This window comes from Hemiscyllium ocellatum, chromosome 4 (assembly GCF_020745735.1).
Source record: "Hemiscyllium ocellatum isolate sHemOce1 chromosome 4, sHemOce1.pat.X.cur, whole genome shotgun sequence".
NCBI classification, from domain to species: domain Eukaryota; kingdom Metazoa; phylum Chordata; class Chondrichthyes; order Orectolobiformes; family Hemiscylliidae; genus Hemiscyllium; species Hemiscyllium ocellatum.
The window spans coordinates 36,370,383-36,379,792 of record NC_083404.1 but is presented as its reverse complement, the minus strand read 5'-3'; positions in this window follow the sequence as shown (position 1 = coordinate 36,379,792).

The window sequence follows — 9,410 nt, the reverse complement described above, 5'->3', positions numbered from 1 at the left end:
TCCTCCTAACCTGCATATCTGTGGACTGTGGGAAGAAGCCTGAGCACCCGGAGGAAACCCACACAGACATGAGGAGACAATGCAAACTCCGCAGACAGTTGCCCGAGGCTGGAATTAAACTGTGTCCCTGGCATTGTGAGGCAGCAGTGCTAGGCACTGAGCTACTGTGCTGCCTCCTTGTAGCAATATTTCTGCAGTGGTAATAAGTCCGTACCAATTTACCTCTAACTGTGCCTTTAAATCACCTACCTTGTTCTTTGAATGTTGTGTGCATTCAGACAGAGTGCCCTTAACATTGTCTTTTTGACATATTCTGCAGTTCAAGCTTAGTTGATGTTCACGTGAGCTGGCTTCTAATTACACTTGCTATTTCTACTTATTTTTACTGGCATTAATCCTCCAGTTTGAACTCCCCCCAAGTATCCTTCCATGAATAAGCTAATTTAAACTTTCCTGACCAGCACTTTCAAATCTCGTTTTGAAGGTATCAGTCTTGCTCCTGGGAAGGTGTAATTTATCCAGTTTATAAACAATGCTCCAAAATCTATCAGAATGCTCAGAAATATGATGTCCTTTCTCCTACATTGATTCTCCACTCTCCTGCCTCAATGCTTACTCCTGGAAATGACCTAAAACCTTATGTCCTTGGTACTGATGCAGACCACAACCTCTGGGTTGTCATTCTCCTTAGAAGGGTATTCTGCAGATGATCCTTGACATCCTTGGCCCTAGATGTAGGGAGGTCATATACCATCCTGGAGTCAGGTTTACTGCTGAAGAAACAGCTATTTTTGAGTATGGAATCCCTTATCACTTCTGCTCTTCCACTCATCTTCCCTTCCTGCACAGCTGAATTACCTACTGTGGCACAGACCTGACACTTAATGTACTCTCCTTAATGTAGTATCCCAAAATGGAAAACTGATTAGCAAGCAAAATAATCCCATTCAATCGCATTCCCAACGCCCCTCCCCCAAGTCCCTCCTTTTATCTGAGCCTGCTTGGCACACCCTCCTCATTCCTGAAGAAGGGCTTATGCCCGAAACGTCGATTCTCCTGCTCCTTCGATGCCGCCTGACCTGTTGCGCTTTCCCAGCAACACATTTTTCATACTCTAACAAGCACATATTACAATTAGAATAAGTGGAATACCTTAGCAGTTACTTATAGAGTCACAGAGATGTAGAGCATGTAAACAGACCTTTTGGTCCAAGCTGACCAGATATCCCAACCCAGTGTAGTCCCACCTGCCAACACCTGGCCCTTATCCCTCCAAACCCTTCCTATTCATAGACCCATCCAAATGCCTTTTAAATGTTGCAAATGTACCAGGCTCCATCACTTCCCCTGGCAGCTCATTCCATACACGTTCCATCCTCTGTGTGAAAAATTTGCCCCTTAGGTCTCTTTTATATCTTTCCCCTCTCACCCTAAACCTACGCCCTCTAGTTCTGTACTCCCTGACCCTAGGGAAAAGACTTTGCCTATTTACCCTATCCATGCCCCTCATAATTTTGTAAACCTCTATAATCCTCAGCCTCTGACGCTCCAGGGAAAACAGCCCCAGCTTGTTCAGCCTCTCCCTATAACTCAAACCCTCCAACCCTGGCAACATCCTTGTAAATCTTTTCTGAACCCTTTCAAGTTTCACAACATCTTTCCGATACCAATATATTCTTCCCATCACCCGGGGGCCAAATCTGAACTTCCACCGACTCTCTGTTGCTGCTGTGCAGGTTTTCAACTCCATCTTTCCTGGAAGTTTATAAACATAGGCAAAGAAAGGAACGCATCTCACTCTGCTCTTCACCAAACTGTCAGGTTTACACTCTGTTTCAACTGTAGTCTGTTGTTTTTGCATTTCTGCCTAACGTTATATTATCAAAGATATTAGATACCCTTTGTCTTCGTAATTAATACAGATTATAAATAGCTGAGGCCCCTGCCCTGATCCTTGCAGCACCCACTAGTCACAACAAGCCAAGTTGAAATTATTCCCTTTATCACCGCTGCTTGCTTCTTGTCATGAACCAATCCTGCTACTATAAAGAAAGACAGATTTTTTTTGTTGAATGTCTCTTCCATTCTCTATCAAATTTGAGTAATTGGCTTTTTAAAAAGAATTTAGCTTCTTGTGTCTGGAGAATGTTGCTTTCAAACTCAGTGGTTCAGTATGGAAAGCATATGTTTTATGATCAATCACTTTATTCCTATAGATCTGTTGCTGTGAAATTGTGAAATAATCAAGCTCCATTACGTCATACCAGTTTTAAACTAGATTTATCTTCACTTGGTTCAGCAATGCATTTTTGTAGAGTTTCAATTGTGACACAGTTTGTAGAACTCTCACTTCCAGGTTCAAACCCTACTCTCAAAGCTAATGTTCCTAAGGAATGCTGCTATGTCAGAACAGCTTTTATTTTGAATAGGGCACTGTACTGAAGTACCACCAGTCTGTTTTGGTGATTGTAAAGGATATTGGACTATTTCAAAACAGATGTGAGGAGTTACCCTTAGGTTCTAGACGTCATTTATCAGTCAGTCAACATTACAGCAAGCATTTGCTCATTGTCACATTGTTGTTTGTGTAAGTTTGTTTTAGGGATAAATAGCTGCAGTGTTTCCTACATTGTGGAATATTTTAAGTGTAGTTTCTGTTGCAATCAATGAAATACATTTGAGGCATCTGATTGTTGTAACAAGTGCCATATAAACATAAGTCTATATTTATATTGTAGAATAAAGGGTTTGAATGGAGTTTATTTTTGAGGGAAAGAAGAATACAAAGCTTGAGCATTAGCGATAGAGAGAGAGAAGTATGATGTTTGGAACTTTGGCGCCCTCCGCTGGCTGTTCTGCACAGGTGTTATTGTTTGTTGAAGACATGCTTTCTGCAGTCAAATTCTGGCTGTAAATGTAATAATTTATGTCATTCCAACCCAAGCAGTTTTCTCTGGGTATTATCCAAAAGCAATTCACCTTCCGGGGTGGGGGGTAGGGGTTGTAAAATTGACTATCGAGCAGCATTTAACTGGCTGCAGTTGTTTAAAGAAAAAGACCATACTTTAAGAAGCTGGAAGGAAATCTTAGAAAATTGAAACGAAGAATGTATAATTATACGGCTCTCAAATTCTCTGACTCCTCCATGAACATTTGTGAATCATAAATCAGGATAAGAAGTGAACGATTCTTTGAGATTTAAAAAGACTAATTGAAGGTGCTTTGTCGGTTGAATAGAAGGAGGGAGAAAGTGCCGCCTTGTCAGCTCCCATATGACCCATTCAGTGCCAGAAAAATCTCAGTTTCCATGGTAGTAAAGATTGACAGGTTGGTAAATATAATAAGCATGATTATATGAATTAGACTCGCTTCATTTGAAGTAATTCAGCTGTAACTTGACCCAACAAAACCCATCAAGTGTTTGCATTCTTAAATTATTCAACATAATTCTATGTTTCATATTTCGAGAAACCAAGGATGTTTGTGCTGGAAAATACAATTCACTTTTAGAAGTAGCACTGAAGATGTCATTATGCAGCAAAGATTTGTTGGAAAGTTGTGAGTCATATTCTTACATCTACTAAGTTATGTTATCATTCAGCTACATACTCTCCAAATTCAAAAGGATGTGAGAATTGTTAATGGGAATTGCATTGAAACTTAGGGAACCTAAAGTTGCTTCTTGATTCCCCAGTTTCACTGTTCATTGGAAGAATGTGGGGCAGGACTCAAAAGAACACAATTTTTTTTAAATACAAAAGTTTGTAGATTAGTTTCATCCCACCTCCAGGCCAGCATCCCTCTCCCTACTCAATATTGTCCTTATATATAATGATATTGAGTGAACTATTCTCATATGTCATCAATTGGCACTTGCCCTTGGAATCAGCAATGCAGATGAACTCAGTAAGTTGATGGAAGTAGTCACCATAGGCCACAGCGGTATCTTAGCCAACATCCAGGGCTGTGCTACTGTCCAAAAACCAATAAGCACCTGATGGACTGAACACCCCGAGGGATAAGATAAAAAAAAAGCAAAAGCATATTGTGGAACAAAATCTTTGAATGAAGACACCTACAGGCTGACTGCCGGGCTCAAAACCATGATCCTGTAGTCCATTCCTTCCCCTGCTGGGAGTTGGGAGTACAGAACTCTCAGGCTGCTCCAGGCCCCTCTCCTCCATCTTTGAGTCATTGAAAATGGAAGTGTACCACATTGTGTATCTGACCTGAACCAAGTTTGTGACCCACATGGCCTATCCTGCCAACTCTCCAGCCCAGAGTTAGACCTACTTGCTACTAAACTCTGCAGTTACTGGTGGTCCAGCTCTCCACCCACCTCATCCATAATGGCAAATGTCCCATCTGCTACCTTGGTCAATCCCAGCTGGAAAGGTGCAGCCCAGCTAGTCTTTGACACCTCTTCCATTTCTGGTTGCCCCTCCCACTGTGAACTCAAGGCTTGTCCGGAGGAGATGGGGAAAAAACACTGCAGCAGTCAGGGTGGAGTGAGGCAAGGCAGTGAGGGTATGGGGTGTGCTGCGTAATGTGTGGTTTATGAAGGAAAAACAATCAGCTTCACAACATATGTCTGTTAAATCAGAATCTACTTTTGTAAAGTCGGCTTTATTTTCAGATGTTTGAAGCCATAGAAATGCAAACTTCTGAAGAGCGGTATGTTCATCAGTGCAAATGAGCGGTATGTTCATCAAGGGCGGCACGGTGGCACAGTGGCTAGCACTGCTGCCTCACAGCGCCAGGGACCTGGGTTCAATTCCCACCTCAGGCGACTGACTGTGTGGAGTTTGCACGTTCTCCCCGTGTCTGCGTGGGTTTCCTCCGGGTGCTCCGGTTTCCTCCCACAGTCCAAAGATGTCCGGGTCAGGTGAATTGGCCATGCTAAATTGCCCCTAGTGTTAGGTAAGGGGTATATGTAGGGGTATGGGTGGGTTGCGCTTCGGCGGGTCGGTGTGGACTTGTTGGGCTGAAGGGCCTGTTTCCACACTGTAAGTAATCTAATCTAAAAGTAATCTAATCTAAAATCCGATGCAATTTCTCAAGTGCCTGTCTGACAACTCTCACTCATCATGAAGTAAATCAATCATTCTTTGAGGCTCGAGTTGTTACAGAAATCATGTTTTCTCTCACATAAAAATAAAGCTGTGTGTCCAAGTTGCACTGCAGAATTTTAATCTATAATGGAAGATAATCCAGTGTGGTACGGTGCATTATCAGCAGTATTCGCATTCAGATGTGATGCTTTCAAAATGCTTTAGAGCATTTCAGAAATCTCATAAATAAAGAAATTTGTCAAATTTTGTCTAATAACACCCCTGGGACATTTTTACTTGCATTAAAAGCACTATATAAATTTGTCATCTTATGAATGTATTATTAACTTTATTTGGAAAATTGGCCTGAATTCATTTAATACATTGTTCATCCAGAACCTTGCAGCCTCATTATGATAATTACAATAGAGTGTCGTGCATTAATTCATTATAATCATAAACAATTACCCATCAAATGCATACAATGATCAGATTTTGAAAAATCTGATGCCTGAAACTTTGTGACTGTGAGTTTAAGAGAGTCCAACAACAACTCCTTGATCACCTTACATGTCAATGGAATGCCTTTTGCTGAGCAATTTGATGCCCTTTCAGCTTCATTCCACATCCGCTGAATTCTTGTCACCACTCCGATGGTAAATGAACTGTCGCGGTTTGAGTTCTGTGTGATTTTGTTTCATTTGATCATGTTTAGGTGTCAGAGGATGATTGAAAGACTAGTTTGGAATGGGATTGTCACAGGTGAGTGTAAATGAGTGCAGAATGACGTTAAAGTTTAGTGGTAAGTGGAGTTGGCTGCGAATGTTCGTGAATACAGAACAACCTGGGTTATCCCAATGAGAATGGGCGGGGGGTATTTTGTTCGGATAATTGATCTGATCGTAAACACGTTGTAATTTAAGAATGCTGATTATCTGAGCGTGCCTTGTTTATCTGGCAATGCATGCCATAATGTCATTTAACTGAATGCTGAGTTGCCTAATGCTATTTTTACGGGACCTTGAGAACTTGTTTGGATTGTCTGAAATTCAGATAATTGATGTTTGGATAACCAAGGTTGCACTACAACTGTTTTACAAGACTGGATGAAGGCTTATGTTGGACTTCCCCCAGGGATTAGTTTTGGGGCCCCTATTCTTCTCTGTCATGACCTACACACAGGCATAATTTTCAAACTCATTGATGTTGAGGTTGGAGGAGTCATTACTCATGAGATAGGATGGGGAGAATAAATGTCTGATGAAGTTTAATGCTAAGAAGTGTGAAACTTTGGTAGGAAGAAGGTAAAAAGACAACTGCCTGGATCTTCCCATCAGGATGAGAAACCCTATTTCTGATCATGATCAGAGGAAAAAGAATATACACGTACATTTAAGGGAATTCTCCCCTCAAGTATTTTCATGACAATTACTGCCATGTTTTAGGAGTTAAAGGTCTTGAAGCCACTTCCGTAGTAAATGAGGAAAAACATGTGAGGGTGCTCATGGTTGGAGAGGTATTGGGTAGGTGTGTGAATGCCTCTTGCAGACAAGGAGAGTCACGTCAGGTTGGGAGGACATATTGAGAGGATTGTGTCTGTGGGGAGGGGGGGGGTAGAAAAGTGTCAGGTTGGTGGGGGGTGGAGGTCTAAGCATGTTAAGGCTAAGGGGTGGTGGTGATGATGATGTGTCAGGTCTGAGGGTGAGGGTCGGGGATCTAGTGGTTAGTTGGGGATTTCGGGTTTTGGTCCAGCAGATGCATTTGAAGTCTGGAAGGGGACCATGGGGTGGGGTATGTAAAGTTGAGTTGAGTCTGATAGAGGTAAATTTGTTTGCTCAGATGGAGAATGGGTAATGGGGAGAGAGTCAGTGGTCAAGTTATGACCAATGTCTGTCTGTCAGAGCTCTAGTGGAGGATTATGGTGTGGGACATTGAATTTGAGTGGGGTAGGGATCAGCTCATGTCTAGCTGGGTGTTTTGGAGCATGGCTGTCCATGGGAGATTGGGGATGGGGTGCAGTGGTATATTGAGCTGGTCTGCTTCATGCTTACTCGAGAGTTAGGACAAGTTTCAATTCCTCTAACATAAAGCTTAGCTAAAACCCTCTGAACTCTTACTTATGGACTTACCTGGAGAGCTCCAGATGTTGGTAATTGCTCCTCAGAGATTTCAACTTCTTGGGTGCTTCCTTTGCAACTCCAGTGGAGGTGTAGCGGACAGCAAAAAGGGTTACCTCAGATTACAACAGGATCTGGACCAGGTGGGCCAATGGGCTGAGAAGTGGCAGATGGAGTTTAATTCAGATAAATGTGAGGTGCTGCATTTTGGGAGAGCAAATCTTAGCAGGACGTATACACTTAATGGTAAGATCCTAGGGAGCGTTGCTGAACAAAGAGAACTTGGAATACAGGTTCATAGCTCCTTGAAAGTTGATTCGGAGGTAGATAGGATAGTGAAGAAGGCGTTTGGTATGCTTTTCTTTATTGGTCAGAGTATTGAGTACAGGAGTTGGCTGGTCATATTGTGGCTGTACAGGACATTGGTTAGGCCACTGTTGGAATATTGTGTGCAATTCTGGTCTCCTTCCTATCAGAAAGATGTTGTGAAACCTGAAAGGGTTCAGAAAAGATTTACAAGGATGTTGCCAGGGTTGGAGGATCTGAGCTACAGGGAGAGGCTGAACAGGCTGGGACTGTTTTCCCTGAAACATCGGAGGCTGAGGGGTGACGTTATAGAGGTTTACAAAATTATAAGGGGTATGGATAGGATAAATAGACAAAGTCTTTTCCCTGGGGTGGGGGGAGTCCAGAACTAGAGGGCATAGGTTTAGGGTGAGAGGGGAGAGATATAAAAGAGACCTAAGGGGCAACTTTTTCACACAGAGGGTGGTACATGTATGAAATGAGCTGCCAGAGGATGTGATGGAGGCTGGTACAATTGCAGCATTTAAAAGGCATTTGGTTGGGTATATGAATAGGAAGGGTTTGGAGGGATATGGGCCGGGTGCTGGCAGGTGGGACTAGATTGGGTTCGGATATCTGGTCGGCATAGGCGGGTTGGACCGAAGGGTCTGTTTCCATGCTGTACATCTCTATGACTCTAATTGGTCTGGAGGTGAGGAACTTCACTTCAATAGAGAGACTGGTATTGTTTCTTTTGGAGAAGGGAACATAGTAAGGAAATTTGATAGAGGTATTCAGATAATGAGGGTTCTGAACAGGATGGATACAAGAAAACTTTTCATATTGGTGGAAGTTTTGAGAACCAGAAAGCATAGATTAAAGGCACAAGATGCCAGGAAAATCTTTCATGTTAGTTTTCAGAATCTGAAATGCACTACCTGTGAGTGTGGAGGCAGGTTCAATCAATCCATTTAGGAATTAAAATTAGATTATTATCTTGTTTTGATCACACCTAATGGGCAAGTCAGATCTCAGAACTAAATCTGGCTTGTTTGTCTTTAGTGTAACAGAGCTGTCTTTCACTGAAACATAAGCATACCAGGCTACAAGTTTAGTTTTAACAGCAGGGAGATTTGCTAGAGCTGCTCAGGAGCTAGTAAGGTGGGGGGAGGGGGTGGAGGGCGGGGGATGGTTGTGGGACCCAGGGAAATAGTGAGGACTGGTATAGTTGAGAACAGAAGCAAGTCAAACAGTCAGGGCAGGCAGGGACATGCAGAGAACAAGGGAGGACTGATAAATTAAATTGAAAAATGTCCATGTTATAGAGGCGGTAATGTTGGATCTCTTGAAACACATAAAAGTGAATAAATCCCTTGGACCTGATCAAGTGTACCCTAGGACTCTATGGGAAGCTAGGGAAGTGATTGCTGGGCTTCTTGCTGAGACATTTGCATCATCAGTAGTCACAGGTGAGGTGCCGGAAGACTGGAGGTTGGCTAACGTGGTGCCACTCTTTAAGAAGGTTGGTAAGGACAAGCCAGGGAACTATAGACCAGTGAGCCAGACGTCAGTAGTGGGCAAGTTGTTGGAGGGAATCCTGAGGGACTGGACGTACATGTATTTGGAAAGGCAAAGACTGATTACAGGTAGTCAACATGGCTTTGTGCGTGGGAAATCATGTCTCACAAACTTGATTGAGTCTTTTGAAGAAGTAACAAAAAGAATTGATGAGGGCAAAGCGATAGATGTGATCTATATGGGCTTCATTAAAGTGTTTGACAAGGTTCCCCATGAGATACTGGTCAGCAAGGTTAGATCTCACGGAATACAGAAGAACTAGCCATTTGGATACAGAACTGGCTCAAAGGTAGAAGACAGAGGGTGGTGGTGGAGGGTTGTTTTTCAGACTGGAGGCCTGTGAACAGTGGAGTGCCACAAGGATCGTGCGGGGTCCACT